Source organism: Scyliorhinus torazame, chromosome X, assembly GCF_047496885.1.
Source record: "Scyliorhinus torazame isolate Kashiwa2021f chromosome X, sScyTor2.1, whole genome shotgun sequence".
NCBI classification, from domain to species: domain Eukaryota; kingdom Metazoa; phylum Chordata; class Chondrichthyes; order Carcharhiniformes; family Scyliorhinidae; genus Scyliorhinus; species Scyliorhinus torazame.
In genome coordinates, this window is record NC_092738.1 from 31628495 (window position 1) to 31649063 (window position 20569).

General features: G+C 46.2%; 1 protein-coding gene across 2 annotated transcripts in view; it reads right to left on the minus strand.

Annotated features, from left to right (window-relative positions):
• The window catches only part of LOC140405484 (bromodomain adjacent to zinc finger domain protein 2A-like), a 389217-nt gene extending 373741 nt beyond the window's left edge, over nt 1-15476 (minus strand). Inside the window, exon 1 of one of the 2 annotated variants that reach the window (XM_072493982.1) lies at nt 14795-15476. The gene's annotated coding sequence lies outside the window, so the exon portion shown is untranslated. Of the gene's footprint in view, nt 1-12188; nt 12309-14794 lie in introns of those variants that run through there. The other variant, XM_072493981.1, reaches the window with a different exon arrangement.
• Between the last annotated feature and the right edge of the window lie 5093 nt (nt 15477-20569).

A 20569-nucleotide genomic window follows, 5' to 3' on the forward strand; every position in this document is an offset into this window, starting at 1 on the left:
GTCGTGAACACCGCCCAGTCCATCACACGAACCTGCCTCCCATCCATTGACTCCATCTACACCTCCCGCTGCCTGGGGAAAGCGGGCAGCATAATCAAAGATCCCTCCCACCCGGCTTACTCACTCTTCCAACTTCTTCCATCGGGCAGGAGATACAGAAGTCTGAGAACACGCACGAACAGACTCAAAAACAGCTTCTTCCCCACTGTCACCAGACTCCTAAATGACCCTCTTATGGACTGACCTCATTAACACGACACCCTGTATGCTTCATCCGGTGCCAGTGCTTATGTAGTTACATTGTATATGTTGTGTTGCCCTATTATGTATTTTCTTTTATTCCCTTTTCTTCTCACGTACTTAATGATCTGTTGAGCTGCTCGCAGAAAAATACTTTTCACTGTACCTCGGTACACGTGACAATAAACAAATCCAATCCAATCCAATCCAGGAAGAGAGCTGGCAGATAAAAAGAGACAGGAAAGAAACGTATAGCCTGTTTGTCTTGGTCAGTGTGTACAGAATGCAATGAATTCAAACAGAACTCTCAAGGAATGTCACTGACTCAATGAGAGGTTAACTATCAGGAAACTAAGTTCAATCTAGAGCTGCTGTGCTCCAGCTCATACTGACGTCATCTGGTCTGAACGTTATGGGAGTGGAATTCTATTCTCGTATTAGACCTGTAGCTGAGTCAGACAAGAGTGGAGTCAGACCACCCAGCAAAATACATACTGAGGAAATAAAATCTCATTATTTACAACATTTGACAGCAACAATCTCCTCTTACACAGATAGATCCCCAGTCCACCGCATTTCAATTCTCTACGTTTGAAAGGAAAAAGCAAAATGAACTAACCACGGGTCCTAATATTTGAATGCGTGGAGAAGACAGGATACCTTGCAGGCTGTGAGCTCACTTCAAAAAGTCAACAGCAGTGGGCCTGTGAGTTTCCAACGCTCACTTGTGATCGAGTCAGCAAAATCCACCCGTCATCTCATATTTCGGCAGCACTGGGTTCCTCTTTTTTGTTTCAAATTCCAATTCAGTTTTTATTTCCCATTCTCTTCTTCCTTCCCACTGCAGGCATGAATTGCGCCGGGGAGGGCGGCACGGCGGCGCAGTGGTTAGCACTGCTGCCTCGTGGCGCTATGGACCCGGGTTCGATCCCGGCTCTAGGTCACTGTCCGTGTGGTTTGCACATTCTCCCCGTGTCTGCGTGGGTTACACCCCCACAACCCAAAGATGTGCAGGGAAGGTGGATTGGCCACGCTTAATTGCCCCTTAACTGGAAAAAAAAAGAATTGGGCATTTAAAAAAAGGATTGTGCCGGGGTTTTACAGGCAGATGACAGTCTCCAGCCTCAAAATCAATCATTTCAGAAGTGGAATTTCAGGCCATTCCCTGCACTTGGAGCTTTCTCGGTCAATTCATTGAACGGCACAGCTCAATAATCACGCTTCCAATGTGTTGCCAATACCAACACAAAAGGCAATCATTTTGCTGAATCTCAGGCCTAGTCAGTAACATCCTTCTCTATATCGTTCAACTCACTGGAGAATAATCTAATCAAATCTCGCATACTTCACTCTGTTACTGTAATATCCCACACGGGACCTACAGGGTGGGAATGCCCTTCTTCCCCATGCGGAGTATAAGCTCCCAGGCTAGGGGCGGGTATCTCAATTACCCAGTGAGGAACCCGGTAGGAATCAAACGGGTAGCGTATATATCATTTGTATAAATAAAACTTTGTTTTTATTTTACTCGGTGTGGTTTCCCCGTGTCATTATTAAAGTTACACCATTACAATTTTAGATGTATTCCTTATAAGTGCTTTACATGAAGTACCGTGTCATGAAAACCAGTATAATAACTCTCCCCACTGGCTATTAAATCTGAGGCCTCCCAGAGTGCATTCGAATTGGCTTCAGCATGCTAAGTTCCAACGTTGCATCCTAAGAGTCAGTTACAGTATACGACTGGCAAAGACTTAACACTACCCCGGGGAATGATGACGAAGGCCCCCGCCAAAAATTGATGAACTGATCTTTCTCTTTCAGATGCTGACTGACCTGCTGTGCAATTTCTGATTCTATCTGGAACAAGTGGAGAGGACACTCCGTACAGCTCATACCTTCACCACGCTGTGGTAACTCAATGTTATTACAGTTATGCAGCTTGTCCATGAGATTTTCCCCTGCCTGGTTGATGCTCTGTGACTACAAAGTTGTGAAAAAAAAATTTTTTATTGAGAGCTTCCATCCCACTGAGGAGGCTTCAGGCTAATCTACATCCAACAACCTGCACTGAAAATGCTGCTCACATTTTCACAGTTGTGACCCATTGCATCACGGCTGCTGAGACAATCCACAACATTCCAAAACAATCAATTCTTAAATAGGTCCATTTTCCCTATCTCCCAACGTTAATGGAGCCTTCAAAGAAAAATCAAGAATCTGGATCCCACCTTCATCAAAAACTAATCACTTCTTCCTTGGGCCATATTACATCTGTGTTACCTAGTTTCATTGAACTCCGTCCATTAGATTTTGAGATATATTGTTTACAGACTAAGAGTAATAAACAGGAGCGTAAACATTAGCTCTTCCATAATTGAACCTCTAGTTGTATATTATGTCTGGCTCCAGTTGTTTATTCTTTCACAATTATCCAGTCTGCCAATAGGCATCTTCAATATTTTCTCCTACTGGTTAAAGGCTCCACTGATACCATGCATCCTTCAGTAGCTCATCCTGATTGGCCCCTGAGCCAAGACAGTGATAACAGGCTATTCTATCATGAGGGGATCACAGTAAAGCTAGCCCCTGCCATCCACAATTTCTAGCAGGGGTCAATGTACACCAATCAGGAGCTGGGACCTGAGCCACTATTCCTTCAGCTTCCTAGCCCAAGCATGCTGAAGCCAATTGCAGCGTCCCACCAATTCACTCTGGGAGGTCCCAGGTTTAATCCCCTTTGTGCCAAGTTTTTGATTTTAGCCAGCATAGTGGTCCGGTTGCTGCAATTGGTCTCAGCACTCCTGGGCTAACAAGGAACAAAAACAATCGGCTGAGGCTCCTGTTCCCAATTGCTGTACGATAATGCCTATTGGAAAGCACTTGCGGATGGTCCTATAATTTGGATAAATGTGAGGTTATCCACTTTGGTAGCAAAAACAGGAAGGCAGCCGATTACCTGAACGGCCATAAATTAGGAGAGGGAATGTGCAACGAGACCTGGGTGTCCTCGTACACCAGTCACTGAAGGTAAGCATGCCGGAGCAGCAGACAGTAAAGAAGGCAAATGGTATGTTGGCTTTCATAGCGAGAGGATTCAAGTACAGGAGCAGGGATATCTTGCTGCAATTGTACAGGAGCTTTGATGAGGCTACACATGGAGTATGGTGTGCAGTTTTGATCTCCTTATCTGAGGAAGGATGTTCTTGCTATGGAGGGAGAGCAGCGAAGGTTTACCAGACTGATTCCAGGGATGGCAGGACAGATGTTTGAGGAAAGATTGAGTTGGTTAGGATTGTATTCGCTGGAGTTCAGAAGAATGAGTGGGGGGCCTCATAGAAACCTAGAGAATTCTAACAGGACTGGACAGGGTTGATGCAATAAGGATGTTCCCAATGGTGGGGGTGTCCAGAACTAAGAGTCACAGTCTGAGGACACGGGATAGACCATTTAGAACTGAGATGAGGAGAAATGTCTTCACCCAGAGAGTGGTCAGCCTGTGGAATTCATTACCACAGGAAGTAGTTGAAGCCAAAACGTTATGTGTTTTCAAGAAGCAGTTAGATATAGCACTTGGGCGGAGGGGATCAAAGGATATTGGGGGAATGCGGGATCAGCCTATCGAGTTGAATGATCAGCCATGATCATAATGAATGGTGGAGCAGGCTCGAAGGGCCGAATGGCCTCCTCCTGCTCCTATTCTCTATGTTTTTATGTCATGTGAGGACGCAATGAGGATTGGCAGTGTCTTCTGACAACACGGGATTGAGCGGAGCTCAGCATTGACACCTAGCCCGGGATTACCCTCCACTGACTTCAAATGGAGAGTACAATTAGGCAGGGTGTAAAACCGGGGTTCCTCCCACCCGCGATCCCATTAGTCTCCCAAGGGACGGTGAGATCAAAGTTGTCCCCGCACGTCTTAACTCAGTCATTTGGTTTGTGGTATTGAAGGGCTGCTGGCAGTTGTGAAAACGTACCCCAGCACTAAGTCAGCAGCTTGAGAGAAGGTGGGAGGGAGGGGGTGGAGAACACCAGGGAAAAAAATCTTTCTCTCCCCGAGTTGGCTCTGGCTGCTTAGAACACTTGTCAAGCACACAGCTAGCCTCAGAAAGCTTGCCTTTGATTTTCCCACGTCTTCCTGTGAGGAACCATCTGTCCAATTTTATTGTGGGGCAACTTTACAATCTTGTGCACCCCCAGGAGGGCATACCAAGAATTCCAGGACTCAGCTCTACAGGTTTCCATCACACCAGTAGAAAATCGTGGGGAGCACGTGTCTGATTTCCAGGTGCACTGTCCCAGCGGGGAAGCTCTGCACTGGGAACAAGCTTCTGCAAAATGATTCACTCCTGGTTGTCCATATTTTATGCCTTGTGGTTTTGCATGTGCTAGCTTTCCTGGAAGTGCCAAGATTCTGGTCTTTGAGTTTACACCAAGGCAGAGCGTTTTATTGGACAAGAAATAGGTGTAGTGTGCTTCCCCTGCACATCTGCCTCCTGCTTCCTCACAGAAAAACAGCTGCAATCAATTAAACCAAGGCCCCATCTGCCCTCTCAGGTGGATGTAAAAGATCCCATAGCATTATTACAAAGAGGAGCAGGAGAATTATCCCTGACGGGCTGGTCAGTATTTATCCATCAACCAACAACACTAACACACATTCTCTACATTTGTTTACATTTTTCCAATTAAGGGGCAATTTAGCGTGGCCAATCCATCTACTCTGCACATCTTTGTGTTGTGGGGGTGAGACCCACGCAGACAAGGGGAGAATGTGCAAACTCCACACGGACAGTGACCTGGAACCGAGATCGAACACAGGTCCTCGGCGCCATGAGGCGACAGTGCTAACCGCTGCGCCACCGTGCCACCCCGCTTTGTGCACACTTGAGTACATTTCAATAGTACTTTTATGACTGTAATGTGCTTAGGGACGTCGTATGCTCTTGAAAGGCGCTATATAAATGCAATTATTTATTTTGTTCTCTCGGCGCACAAGCAGGACCCATCCAGCACTTGGTGAAAATTATAGCTCAAACGCTTGAGTTATCCACACAAGTGGAGCTTATTTGGGACAACCGAATGGTTGCACGCACGCACACATCCGCTCCAAAATATTCTCACACGGCCAAACGTTGCTGGAGTTTTCTGCAATCATTTTTTTTTCTTTTTTTATAAATTTAGAGTATCCAATTCTTTATATCCAATTAAGGGGCAATTTAGAGTGACCAATCCACCTACCCTGCACATCTTTGGGTTGTGGGGGCGAGACCCACACAGACACGGGGAGAATGTGCAAACTCCACACGGACAGTGACCCAGAGCCGGGATCGAACCTGGGACCTCGATGCCGTGAGGCAGCAGGGCTAACCACTGCATCACCGTGCTGCCGTAGGGAGAGAAATGTTAAGAGTCACATTTAGAACTCATAGAATCCCTACAGTGCAGAAGGAGGCCATTCGGCCCATCGAACCTGCACCAACCCTCTGAAAGAACACCCCACCAGGGCCCACTCCCCCGCCCTATCTCTGTAACCCCACCTAACCGTTGGACACTAAAGAAGGACCGGGAGGGCGGTCTGGTAGCACAAGTGGATAGCACTGTGGTTTCACAGTTCCAGGGTCCCGGGTTCGATTCCCGGCTTGGGTCACTGTCTGTGAGGATTCTGCACGTTCCCCCCGTGTCTGCGTAGGTTTCCTCCGGGTGCTCCGGTTTCCTCCCGCACTCCAAAGATGTGCAGGTTAGGTGGATTGGCCATGATAAATTGTCCTTAGTGACCAAAAAAGGTTAGGCGGGGTTGTTGGGTTACGGGGATAGGGTGGAAGTGAGGGTTTAAATGGGTCGGTGCAGACTCGATGGGCTGAATGCCCTCCTTCTGCACTGTATGTTCTATGTTCTATGGGGCAATTTATCATGGCCAATCCACCCAACTTGCACATCTTTGGACTGTGGGAGGAAACCGGAGCACCCGGAGGAAACTAACACAGCCACGGGGAGGACGTGCAGACTCCACACAGTCACCCGAGGTCAGAATTGAACCCACATCCCCGGTGCTGTGAGGCAGCAGTGCTAACCACCGTGCCACCCCACTTAACCTGACCAGCTCTCCTGTGGCTCCTGAAAGCTGTTTGTAAGAGTACTAAAAGAAACAAGAAAGCCAAACAGTTGTCCTAATGTACAGCGGCAAAGACAAATGAAGGACCGGGATTAAGAGAAAATAATGAACAAATTAGGACTTTATTAGCACGGGATAATCCCAGTTCGAGGATAAAACAGGGGAAATACCCTGGTCCTTTCTCTCCCCCCTCCCCCATTTCCTAATCTCCCATAGCATGAAACACAACTCAGTCAAGTGTGCAGCGAAGAAACCGCTCCCCAGGTTTTGCTGAGGTTATCTCCAAAGGCCTATTGAAAAGCTTACAAGGGTGAGTGTTATCAAGGGTGCAATGACTGTCCCTCATTGCTTCCCAGTGTGTGTGTCTCAACTTGGTGCATTATTGTGGCAATGTAGCTGAGACTGGGAACTCAGCATGAAGGTGGACTTCGTCCCACACTGTATTGGTAATCGATAGCGCCACATTATTCCCACTCTCTCACAACATCAAATAGCACGAGGTTGGTTCCTCTCTCACTTTCTCTTTGTTCCTCTTGGGCTTGTTTTGGTCCTTTTTGCTGCTTCAACAGTAACTGCACTGTTATCAGAGGAGGCCATTGTAGACTAGGCCAACCATTCCAAAGTGACTGCGCCTTGTAACCCACAAACAATGTCACCAGTAGGTTCGCTAGGTCAGCCAGAAGAGGCGTAGTTTCCAATCCCGCTGTCGTCAATTTGTACGTCAACAGTGGGCTCCACCAGTGGTGACTTGGAGCAATCTGCGTCTCTGAGCCACAAAGACTAAAAATGTTGCAAGTTTTCTTCCCAGTATGTCCTGAGTCAACTGCGTTCAGCCAGGGTGACAGTAGCGATGAAACTGTTGGCCTCAAGTGTGGACATCGGTCGAGGACATTACAAGTATAAAAGGTCTGCATAGCCTGTTATATCAAATATTTTGTGTGTGTCAACGTGGTTCTGTTGGTTGATGTTCATACCTCTGAGCCTGAAGGCTCTTCCTTCAAGTTTTGCTCAAGAACTTGAGCACATAATCCAGGTTGACACAGGGGAGTTACAGAAATGCACGTTGTTCGATCACAAAGTGCCTATATTATTCAGTGGATTCTCTACATTATAAAATCATAGAATTCCTACAGTGCAGGCGGAGGCCATTCGGCCCTTGGAGTCTGTACCGACCCTCCGAAAGAGCAGTGTACCCAGGTCCATCGCCTGCCCACCTCACTCTATCCCCGTTACCTAACCTGCACATCCCTGGACACGAAGGGGCAATTGATCATGGCCAATCTACCTAACCTGCACATCTTTGGACTGTGGGAGGAAACCGGGACAAATTTTTGTAATATAGCATATTTCTTATTTTATGCATCAGACACTGTACAGCACAATATATTTCTGTGAAAATTCAATAATCAATAACATGCCATTTCAATTGAAAGAACTCGACACTACAGATTACTGTTCTCTGCAGTTTCATTTTTGTCATAATATCTCTGCAGCAGTTACCATCTGAAATTCTTTTAAGACAACTCCTCCCACTCCCAATGACTCAGTGAAAAAACTCAGTACAGTACAGGGACCATACAAATCATAGCATTACGAGGTTTGATTCCTGGCCTCTGCTGAGTTTCCAGCCACAGTGACACCAAGTGCTCTTGGCATAAGGAGAGGGGGAAAATGAGAATCAGCCATGGTGCCCTCTCTCTCTCTTAATCACTACCCAGTAACTCCTCGCGAAATCTACCTACACGTAAACACTGAGCGAGAACGATGTGCCCGGTGGCCAGTTTGTTTACTGGCACTTACTCGTTAAAAATAGCCTCTTTGATAGGATACTGTAAAGGTGGTCAGTGCTCATTGAGTTTTACCCCAACGTACGTCAGCGCCTTGAGAAGGGGCGAAAAAGTTTTCACACAGAATAACTAATATCTGTCAGTATGTGGCTCTACTTTTCACATTCTGCCTCTCCAAGAGAAAGGAAAAGGAATATTATGATGCAACAAGGGTTATCCCACAGTAGGCGACAGGATCCTGTTACAGTAGACCTGTTGATTCTGCATCTTTTCCTCTTTTCCGATGGGGAGAGTCTGATCTCTACATGGCAACTCTGTTGGGAATGACAAGGCACAGACCCGTGCTCCCTCACTCAGTGCTTCAGGGTGGCTCGCTGGTAAGAGATTTGTTCTAAACATAGAAAATGCTGGAAAAGCTCAGCAGGGCTGGAAGCATTTGTGGGGAGGGAGACAGAGCTAACGTTTCGAGTCCGTATGTCATTCTTCACAGCTGATGAGAGGTAGAAATGTGATGGATTGTATAGGTGAAGAGAGGGGGTAGGCCAAAATAACAATCAGGGAGCACAGGACAGATTTGACAAAGATTTTCAAAAATTCATTTTTATGGGCTGTGTATATCGCTGGCTAGGCCAGCATTTAGTGCCCAGCCCGAATTGCCCTTTGAGAAGGTGAAGGTGAGCTGCCCTCTGGAACCGCTGCAGGTGGTGTAGGTACACCCACAGTGCTGTTGGGGGGGTTCTAAGATTTTAACCCAACGACAGTGAAGGTACGGCGATATATTTCCAAGTCGGGGTGGTGAATGACCTGGAGGGGAATTTCCAGGTGGTGGTGTTACCATGTGTCTGCTGCCCTTGTCCTTCTGGGTGGTAGAGGTCATGGAAGGTTTGAAAGGTGCTGCCTAAGGATCCTTGGTGAGTTCCTGCAGTGCATCTTGCAGATAGTACACTCTGCTGCCACTGTTCATCGGTCGAGGGTGCAGCAGGTAATTAGCAAGGCAAATGGAATTTTGTCCTTCATTGCTAGAGCGATGGAGTTTAAAAACAAGGTTATGTTGCAGCTGTATCGGGTGCTGGTGAGGCCACAGCTGGAGTACTGTGTACAGTTTTGGTCTCCTTACTTGAGAAAGGATGTACTGTCACTGGAGGGGGTGCAGAGGAGATTCACTGGGTTGATTCCTGAGTCGAGAGGATTGGTTTATGAGGCGAGACTGAGTAGACTGGGACTGTACTCATTGGAATTTCGAAGAATAAGGGGGGATCTTATAGAAACATAAAATTATGAAGGGAATAGTTAAGAAGCAGGGAGGTTGTTTCCACTGGCGGGTGAAACTAGAACTAGGGGGCATAGCCTCAAAATAAGGGGGAGCAGATTTAGGTCTGAGTTGAGGAGGAACGTCTTCACCCAAAAGGTTGTGAATCTGTGGAATTCCCTGCCCAGTGAAGCAGTTGAGGCTCCTTCATTAAATGTTTTAAGGCAAAGATAGATAGGGTTTTGAACAGTAAAGGAATTAAGGGTTACAGTGAGCGGGCGGGTAAGTGGAGTTAGGTCCACAAAAAGATCATGATGTGGAGATGTGGGATGAGGAAGGAGCAGCGCTCCGAAAGCTAGTGACATAAAAAAAAAACTGTTGGACTTTAACCTGGTGTTGTAAGACTTCTTACAAAAAGATCAGCCATGATCTCATTGAATGGCAGAGCAGGCTCGAGGGGCCAGATGGCCTACTCCTGCTCCTAGTTCATATGAATGTTTGTGGAAGGGGTAACAATCGAGCGGGCTGCTTTGTCCTCTTTGGGGTCAAACGTCTTGAGTGTTGTTGGAGCTGCACTCATCCAGGCAAGTGGAGAGTATTCCATCACACTCCTGACTTGTACTTTGTATGTGGTGGACAGACGTTGGGAGTCAGGAGGTGAGTTACCCGCCAGAGGATTCCTAGCCTCTGACCTGTTCCTCTGGCCACAGTATTTATACGTTTAGTCCATTGCAGTTTGTGGTCAACGGTAACCCCCAGGATGTTGATAGTGGGGGATTCAGTGATGGTAATACCATTGAATGTCAAAGGATGATGGTTTGATTCTCTGTTATTGGAGACGGTTATTGCCTGGCACTGGTGTGGTGCGAATGTAACTGGCCACTTGTCAGCCCAAGTCTGGATAAAAGCAATTTACTGCGGATGCTGGAATCTGAAACCAAAGAGAAAATGCTGGAAAATCTCAGCAGGTCTGGCAGCATCTGTAGGGAGAGACAAGAGCTAACGTTTCAAGTCCAGATGACCCTGGATATTATCCAGGTCTTGCTGCATTTGGACAGGGACTGCTTCAGTGTCTGAGGAGTCGCAAATGGCGCTGAACATTGTGCAATCATCAGCGAACATCCCCACTTCTGACCTTATGTTGGAAGGAAGGTCATTGATGGAGCAGCTGAAGGTGGTTGGGCCTAGGTCATGGACATAAAACAAAGGGAATGTTAAGTGTTAATGATAGTGTTAAAGACTAAGGCACATGTTAATAGCGGCATAAAGATCAGATAGCAGAATGTGTTCATAGAACATGGGTTACCACTCTCTGAAAGCAAAACGTGAGAACAAGTTACAGCATTGTTCAAAATGGAGGGCAGCGTTCAGTCTGAAATTGTTGAACTCAAATGTTGAGTCTGGAAGGCTGTAAGGTGCCTGATCAGGAGAGGAGATGCTGTTTCTCCAGTTTGCATTGGGCTTCACTGGACCAACACAGCAGGCTGAGGACAGAAACCAGAGCATGACAGCAAAATGGTGAATTGAAATGGCAAGTGACAGGAAGGTCAGGGTCATGCTTGTGGACAGATTTGTTGGCATTCTTCCTGGCATGTGACCACACATTAGGGAGTAACACTAATGAGGACAATAATGCCAAGGCCCACTTCATTGCTGACATGGTGTAACTGAAAGTCTGGGTGGAAGGAAGGGTCTGTAGCACCCAGCTCGACCCATTCACACAATTTGACTTTGTAAATCTGGCTTTCTATCAACAAAACAATCATATAATCCCTACAGTGCAGAAGGAGGCTATTTGGCCCTTCGAGTCTGCACTGACCCTCTGAAAGAGCACCCTACCTAAGTCCACTCTCTGGCAACCCTGTAACCCCACCTAATTTTTGGGCACCAAGGGTAATTTAGCATGCCCAAGCCACCTAACCTGCATATCTTTGGACAGTGGGAGGAAACCGGAGCAACCGGAGGAAACCCACGCACACACGGGGAGAACGTGCAGACTCCACAGTCACCCAAGGCCGGAATCAAACCTGGGTCCCTGGCGCTGTGAGGCAGCAGTGCTAACCACCATGCCACCCCTATGAAAGTTTCCTCAAGGTATCTGCCAGGTTTCCCAGTTAACGTCTGTAATTCTGAAGCGGGATTGACCATCGCATTGGCCGTTTAAGGAGTAAAGTGAAGGAACAAGAGGCAGAGGTGGGGCCTCCGCTGCAGGAGAACCTATTTGATTTCAACCCGTGTGAAAGCGTTGGTATATAAAAGTTAGACGCTCACAGTAACTTTCTGAATAGAACTTTAGTAACTGTACAGCAGCTATTGCTGAGTAGATTTCTAAGCTCCTTTAAGAAAGAGCAGTGATATTCTTGACAACCACAAGCCAATCGAGACGCAATAAATGCAAAGGCATCCTGGTAAATAAAGGCCACATTCGCCTGTGGCTGCCGTTCTGCGTGTCCCAAACTATCTGTTGTCACTTTGCGGGTGGAGTAACAATGTGAGTCGCCATTCGAGCACGGTGGGGATTGGCAGGATCCCTCTTTTGTATCTGATTCCCGTGCGGGAGAGAGTGCGGGCTCTAAGACCCAGTGGGGGAATGGCCCGGGAGCCGGCCGCAGGAGGAAGTGATACAAGCACAAGGGAGAGAGAGGAGGAAAAAAAAGATACAAAACTGCACAGCAATCACACGCACGCACGCTGATCCCCCAAACTGCTGCCCGCCCGATCTGGTGGGGGTGGATGGGAGGGTGGGGGGTTTAAACGGCCGATCCGGAGGAAGGACCCGGGTCACATCACTCACCTGGCCATCCAGCTCATCCCCCAGCCGGGCGCCGAGCTCTGCGGCCAGCCAGAAATGGCAAAGTTTGGTGGATTTCGCAGAGAGTCAGTTTCACCACCCCCCCTCTCTCTCTCTTCAGGCAGGTGGCTGAGACTAATGACGTCAGTCAGCTCTGACCCAACAGCATCATCTGCATAAATTTGACTTTGTAAAGAAAGATTACCATCTACTCATTAACATGCAGCCATTGTACAGCATCCTCCGCTGGCACACACCACCAACAACCTTCAGAATTGTTGCAATCGAGATGCCTCCATTTTCCCTTTAACTTTAGAACGCAACTATTAATAAAATATTCATATTCATCTTTGATTTTTTTTTTAATGATTCATTATATGCTTGCAATTTCATTATTTCCCTGCATTCCAAAAACTTGCTAAACATTGTCACATTTAGTTTGCCCCCCCTGTTTTTAGTTCCATTTTTATGTCCAATATTAACTGTAAATATTATTCAGTTTCTTATGCAAGTGTATGTTTTTATTAAATTAGCATCAGTGGTTCAATAGATGTGGGTTAAAATGCATCATTTTCCTTCATTATCAATTTATCTATCATTTTTGTATTTTTCAAACTGAAAGTCACAAAGATGGTCTTTTTTAAAAATTCATTGCATCATTAAGATTTATTGAGGGGGACCTGCACCAAAATAAATGCTTTACCATCATAAAAGGGGAGCTCGTCCCTATGTGGGACCACTCGAGGCTCTTTCCTTTCACACTTTTTCTCCTCTAAGGTGCCATTTACAGAGTTAGGACATAAAAAGAACTGATGGGGGGTCAGCTGAATCAAAAGTCCAGGTTGTAAAAAAAGTGAGAGGAAGACTCCCAATGTCTTAGTGGGTCAATTGGCCACCGGGAATCAGAATTCAGAATTTACTGAGATGTTCCAATAGGCCTCAAGGGTTAGGAAGGAGAAATGTCAGCCTTATCAGTATTCAGTGACCCCTGATCATCAGGTGAAGATGTAGCATTGCTGGGATCACGTGGTTGAAAGCCCCCTAACACTCACCAACTTCCAGATGAAAAATAGGCCTTTGGCAGAGGCACCAGTGAGCTGCCAAGTATGTTACTTTTTCTGATTCTCTTAACTCTTCCACTGCTGGTGTAGGTTCCTGCTGGGATGTAGCTCCACAGGAAGTAGCAATTGGCAACCCTTTATTGCTCCAAGTGATCATTCTTCACGAGTCAACTTTTGACAGGTTGGGCGGGTGTGAGGGGGGGGGATCAGAGTAAAATCAGAAGCTACCCTCACCCAGCATCTGAACACACTCTATCCAGCAGAGGTCGCAGCAAAGTGCTCAAGAGTGGGAACTCTGGCTAATGTGGCTTCTCCTTAGCTCAGGGGCACGGAGATTACTGATAGCAACAGTCACTGCCGCCTGCCTGAAATCAGCACAGATCAGAAATACAATTTGTGATTTCCCTGGTCTGCTTGGCTCCGTTCCACTTACCAAGAGAGTAATTGCAGGAGCATGGTCAATAAATTATCCTAACTGATGAGGAAGCACTCGAATCCATAATATGTTGCAAATGTCCGAGGAAAATAGGACAATAGTTGCAATTTATACGGTTCTATATTTTAATTTCGAAAATTGCTAAATACAAAATTTGTATAGTTACCTACAAGATCCGTTTTCGGAATCAAACAGGAGTAATTGATCAAAATGAGTTTGTTCTTTTCAATTTCTGTTTGGGTGGATGTTGGAATAGTTTAGTTTAGGGGTTGGTGACACTGGTTTGGGAGTGTCTGGCAATGTGGCGGATGGGGATTGACCAGTCACGAAATTGCAATCATTAACCAGAGATTCTTCAAAACAGCTCTAAATCTGTTTTGGTTTTGCCACAAGAGAGTTGCAGGCCCTATTCTAGCACCAGTGGGACTGGGTGGAAATAATCTGAGCTCTGTCTCTCTGATCAAAGGTGCAGCCTCCAATGTTAGGCTGGGCAGCTGACTAAATTCTTCACTCCTTTACAAATCCGGCTGCCGTTTCAGCTCCCTCACATGGTTGGGCTCAGTAACTCCTCTGTCAACACGCCTTCCTCACAGAACTATTCAAAACAAATCAATATAGAGCCAAACAAAAAGGGATGTTCAGATTTCGCAAGTGACTTTTTCCCAGTGCGGCATTACCTCAAGTAATCCCGCCAAATTCTACACGTGCAGCCCGAGAGCCACATTTTTCTCTGGCTTCGGAGCCATAGATACCAGTGGCCATAATGATGATTATCTTTGCCTCTTTTAAAGATGAGATATGTTTTGTTTCAAAGGCTATCCTCCCACAACCATATAAAATTATTTATGAAAATAAATGTACTTTTAAAAAACTTTTCAACTGTTCCTGACTCTACCCCCCCCCCTTTACTGTTTAAAGTCACTCTCCCCAGTGGAGTCTCCATTGGTCATCCTTGATACCAACCAGTATTAGTACCCCTCCTAGAAGGTACATGGCGATTGTCTGGGGGCTCCTCGCTCCTCAATATCAGCCTTAGGACAGAGAAAATGATGGACAGCAGCTTATTTTGTTAGTGTTTCATTCACTGCCACTTCTCTTCCAGAAATGCCTACCTTGAAGCCAGTTCTGTTCTTCAGCGATGGAATTTCGGTTTGTCTCTTCTACCTTGTTCAGCTTCTTTGTGTTCTATTTTCTTTCTCGTGTTTATTGTTATTTAAACTCCCCCGCCTTCCAGACCTCCTCCCTTGTTCTTCCCGCCCTTCCACTGGCTTTCTACTTCTCTTCAGCTCTGGTGAAAGGTCCTCGACGTGAGCCATTAACTTTGTTTTTCTCCCCACAGATGCTGCCTTTTTCAATTTTGGTGTTGATTTTCCAATGTTGGCGTTGTTCTTATTTCAGCCACCTTGCCACGGTGTTGCTGGAGGGAGGTGGGCAGGGGTGAGGGTGAACAGGCCCTTTCTCACCAGCTCCACTGCACCTTCCCTGAAGCACTAACACACAAATAGGACCAAGGCATCTACCTAATGTGTTGCCTGGAGTGTAATCGCGTCAACAAAAATCTGTGCCTGCCCAGCTCATCTGCATGCATTTGACGAGTTTATTATTGGCTAGAGGTTAGGGTCCACTTTTTAAAAAAATCTAGGCATTAGGGTTAAGGGAGCTTTGCTCCAGGTCGAACCCTTGCTGGGCCTGATCTGGGAATGCTCTGTCGCTGCAATGGGGAAGTCAGTCAGTCTCCTCTCCAACACCGACTTCCTTGTGTCCAATTCACAGATGAAACACAGGGTTAGAAGTGACTGAAACAAGTTGTCCCGATCTGTGCCATTCCCATTAGTAACGAATGGTGTCAATGAAGAATCTCTCTTTTGCCCCTAATGACCCCCCCCCCCCCCCCGCCCCCGTCTCCTGAAGATTCTGTGCTCCGGCTTAGACCGAGCCCTGCTCACTCTCTCTCTAACCTCCCACCCCCTTCTCCTCGGCAGGATGTTTTTCTCTCCCTCGTCACAAACAGGCTCCTTCGAACATCACGGGGCAAAGCTGACAGGAGTGTTGTAGCACCAGTGGAACTGGATTGCAGTGATCTGAACTCGGTCTCTTCTGACCCAAAGTTAGCTTAGAGAACTGATTGTAAATCCTTCTTTATTTGTTAATTTTTACCCCCCCCCCCCCCCCCAATCCCTTTCTACAAATGGAGTTGCTGCAAAGGGTCTGTTTGTTCTTCCTCCTGAATGATGATACAATTAGACACTATTGAGCGAGCAGGTGTCCATTGATAATAGTCAGGACACATCTCCAGAAAAATGCTGGCATAAGGTGGAGTCCAACTCTAAAATGCAAAGCTCCGGCTCTCCAGAGTGAGACACATGCCCCTTATTCGAATTGCAGAGGGTTTTTTTTAAAGTCATATTTTCTATTTCTCCTCGGTTGCTGGCCCAGATTGTTTTCATCCCACAGCAGCAGCATTGGTGCAGAACAGTGAGTGACTGTGAGACAGAGAGAAGCTGGATATTTATTATGGATCACACCTACATTAACCAATTGAAAACCTCCTCTGATCAAACTCCACTCAAGTGATTCATTCCTGCTCCTGTGGCTGCAGAATGGGCTGGCCTCTTTGCATCATGTTTTCTCTCTCTCACTCTCACACAAATTATAAATCATGTCTGCTGGCTATGCTTGAGTGCTCCTCGGCTCCTGATTTCAATTTCAGCACGGCCTTTTTGTGTATCTTACGGTCCTGATGTCGCTCTCCACTTGGATCTGGTCTATTCCCCTGTGCTTCCTCACAGCTGTCGTATTTTCTTAAGTCGCATTGGGTTCAAGAGCAGCTAGGAACTGACGAGCAGTAACTGTGTTTGTTGTCTGGTGACACTGGCAGACAATGCAGTCCCTGGACTGGATTAGGAAAGACAAGCGGAGCAGGAGAGGAGGGAAAAAAAGCAAATGACTGCAGATGCTGGAATGAAACAAAAAACGGGAAAATGCTGGACAATCTCAGCAGGTCTGGCAGCGTCTGTGGAGAGAGGAAGGTGATGACTCCTTGTTCCCCTTGGAGCAGAGAAGATTAAGAGGCAACCTTATTGAGGTGTTCAAAATTCTGAACAATTTTGACAGGGTGAAGAAGGATATTCTGTTTCCACTAGTTGGTAAGTCAGTGACTAGGGGGTCACAATTTCAAGATGGTCAACAAGAGAGCTGGGAGTGAGATGAGGAGAAACTTCTTTACTCAGAGAGTTGTTGGGGTTTGGAATGCGCTGCCTGGGAGAGTGGTGGAGGCGGATTCCATAGGAGGTTTTGAAAGAGAGTTGGTTATATATTTTAAAGTGGTATCCCGGCCCCGGGTCACTGTCCGTGTGGAGTTTGCACATTCTCCCCATGTCTGCGTGGGTTTCACCCCCACAACCAAAAGATGTGCAGGGTAGGTGGATTGGCCACGCTAAATTGCCCCTTAATTGGAAAGAATAATTGGGTACTCTAAATTTATTTAAAAATATATATTTTAAAGTGATGAATTTAGACGGCTACAGAGATAGGGCTGGGGAAGTGCACTAGCTGAGTAGCTCTTTCGGGAGCTGGTGCAGACACGATGGGCCGAATGGCCTCCTTCTGTGCTGTAAAATTCTATGATTCTTAAGGGCCACCCAGACTTGAAACGTCAGCTCCCTTCTCTCTGCGCAGATGCTGTCAGGCCTGCTGAGATTGTCCAGTATTTTCTGTTTTTGTCGGAGCAGAAGAGGATTGGCCGCTACAAGAGAAGCAGAAAAGATGGCAAGACTCGATTTGTGGGGGACAGTACTGGACAGGAAGCAGGGCATTCAATGCACCAATTTTGAGGGACTGCTCAATGGGTGTCCTTACCTTCTTACCTAATCCCGGACAGTGAGTGTTGCTCAGCTATTTGACTGTGGGAGCATCACAACTTCACTCAATTCCGTCCTGGCCTCATATCCACACATGCACACTTCTAGTAGGGATCACCCAACAATGATCAGAAGCATAACCCTTGCTGACCTTTTCGCTTTTCCGACCCCAGGGATGCTAAGGCCAGTCATGGCTCCCCGACAACTCCCACAACTGCTATCTGCTAACTCAACAGATCCTGGGGGGATTAAATCTGCTCTGTATGGCTCAGTAACTCACTGCCATTGCCATCCCAGGGTGCTGTTACTCACTGCTTTAACAATATACTGGTTTAACTTTCAAATATATTCGATTATTTTCTTCAGCTGTTTATTTACCCCACTGGAGTCTCTCTTTGCCACCTCTGCTGCTTGCCAGTAGCAAGTGGACAGCAGCCTGGGATGACTGGTTCTCCGATTTTACTTTGCTTCTTATGTGAAAGCTCCTCAGATACATGGGTTGGAGATCCTGCACACTGTGTGAACCCAGTCTCATACGGCAGGGCCACGGGGAAAGGACACGGGGAGTGGGACGAGGTAAACTGCTCTTTCAGAGAGCTGGCATGGCCTCCTTCTTTACACAACTATTCTATGATTCAATATTGCAGGGTAGGACACTTCACTGCATTTACTGGGGTAGCGCAGTGACTGCAAATCGGGTTCTCTTACCTACCTGGGTACGAAGGTTGGGGAGTAACAAATAGGTATAGAGATATAACTGATACTTAGTTCCAAGGCTCTCTGCCCCCAACACCCACCTTTACTAACCTCCTTTAGCTTCCTGTCCTCTAATGTGTCATCTTCAAATTCCTTCTACTTGTCCACATGTCTTCACCCCAACCTACCTCTGCAACTTCATCCCATTTGATGAGCCAGAGTGCATGCTCCTTGTGTGTATCCCTCTCTCCTTCACCGTCAGCTGGCCAGGCCCCGTAACTCTGGAAACGCTCTCCGAAATTCCTCTTCTTTGTCACCTCTTTCAAAACCTGGTTTGCTGACCATTCCTGAAGTAACTGCCCCCTAGTTGCAGTCGCAACACTGCTTGGCATCTGTGTTTTCCCTCTCTGATGCACTTTGATGTATTTGATTTCATTAAAGGCGCCATAAAAACAGACGTTGTTTTTCTTTATTCATTGATGCTCCTCATTGCTAAGCTCATAGAGGCAATCTGTGGGTACAATGTGTGTCATGTGAGAGTACCCTTTAAGAAATGAGTGTTTCAGAAATGTACCTTTAAGAAATGGAGCTGCTCATGTTACTGCAGTGATGTCAGAGTGTGGGTGGAGCTGAGCGCCCCTTCTGCTTTTTTAGTTTCAGTTTGAGAAGAGCTTGGGTGTGTCTGTGAGCTGCACTGCTGTTGATTTCTGCCATGAAGGACTATCTCTTAATCATTTGGTGAATTCAGAAGAATTATAAATGTTTTCAGTCTTGAATGTAAACCCTAATGTGTTCCTGTTTGAAGGTTTGTTAAGTCTTTTGGATGTTAAAAGGACGGCATACAGATTACTTAGTGTTGTATTCTTTAGGGGTTGTATTTGAATTAACGGTTGCTAAGATGTTCACTGTATGTTTTTAAAAAGGTTAACTTGAGTTCATAGAATATACATTGTTTTGCTTTAAAAAATACTTTTCCATTTCTGCTGTACCACACCTGTAGAGTGGGCCGTGTGCTCCCCATACCACAATCTAGTAAAAGTTGTGGGTCAGGTGAACTCCATGATACCCTTTGGGATTCTCTAAACCCTGACCCATAACATATGAATGATCAGGAAACAATATTGGGGGTTAGGTTTCCCACACAGTAACATGAAGCAACAGAAAAGAAAACTCCAAAGAACTCAAAAACAGCCCTCAATACATCCACCGCTTTTAAAGGTGGCCAAATAGGTTTTTACTACAGGAGGTTTCAGGATTTTTGCTATTGATTTGAGGCTCTTGTTCCCAGAATAACACTTGCTTTTCGGTAAAACCTGAAATATAATGGTCGTACCTAATCTATTTGGAAGCAAATGTTTAAATTGAGAATGCAGTGGGACTTGTGACTTAAGCTGCAGGTATATCCCCAACAATTCATCATTATAATCTTTTATTGTCACAAGTATGGAGTTACTGTGAAAAGTCCCTAGTCGCCACATTCGGGGTAAGCTGGTACAGGAATTGAACCCGCGCTGCTGGCCTTGTTCTGCATCACAAACCAGCTGTCTAGCCCACTGAGCTAAACAAGCCCATATATGGGGGAAACTATAAGATACCAAGTTACGTCTTGTTTTTGCAGTGATGAGTTTACAAATTTCTGAAGAGGGGAAGAAATAGCACACAACTTTATTTTCTAGTCATCGGTTCAGGTTGGGTCCGGGGCATGCCGGGAGGAAAACATTGTAAATTCCCGTACCAGCCTCCCCGAACAGGCGCCGGAATGTGGCGACTAGGGGCTTTTCACAGTAACTTCATTGAAGCCTACTTGTGACAATAAGTGATTTTTTAAAAATCAGCCTTCAAAGCCAAAAATGATGATCAGTGGAGCACACATGATTCCCCAAGAGGAATCTGGCAGCAACACGCTATTATTTTTTGAAGGCATGTACTTCCGAAATACCCAGAACACACATTCCAGGGCTGTCCTTCATGATGCCTTCCAACACATCACCGATGAAGACATTGAATATGGCAGGTGACGGCAGACAACCTTGTCTGACTCCACTTTTGAAGAAAGCGAATCTCTCATCTATCCTATGTGGATGGTAAATCTTAGAGCTGAAGAACACATCCCAGCTAATACGCAAGATTAGTTTCCCCCTCACAGCTTCCTGCTTCTTTGTGCAGGCTGCAGAAGGCACTGGAATGATAAGGCCTTTGAAGACCAATGAGCCCAGTGTAACCAAGTTTCCCGAAACTGTACAACGTTCCGCAATCTTAAATTAAACCACAACCTGTTCTGCAGCATTCCTCCTGGAAGCAAAATGTAGATTGTGCCCTTCTGATCACTCC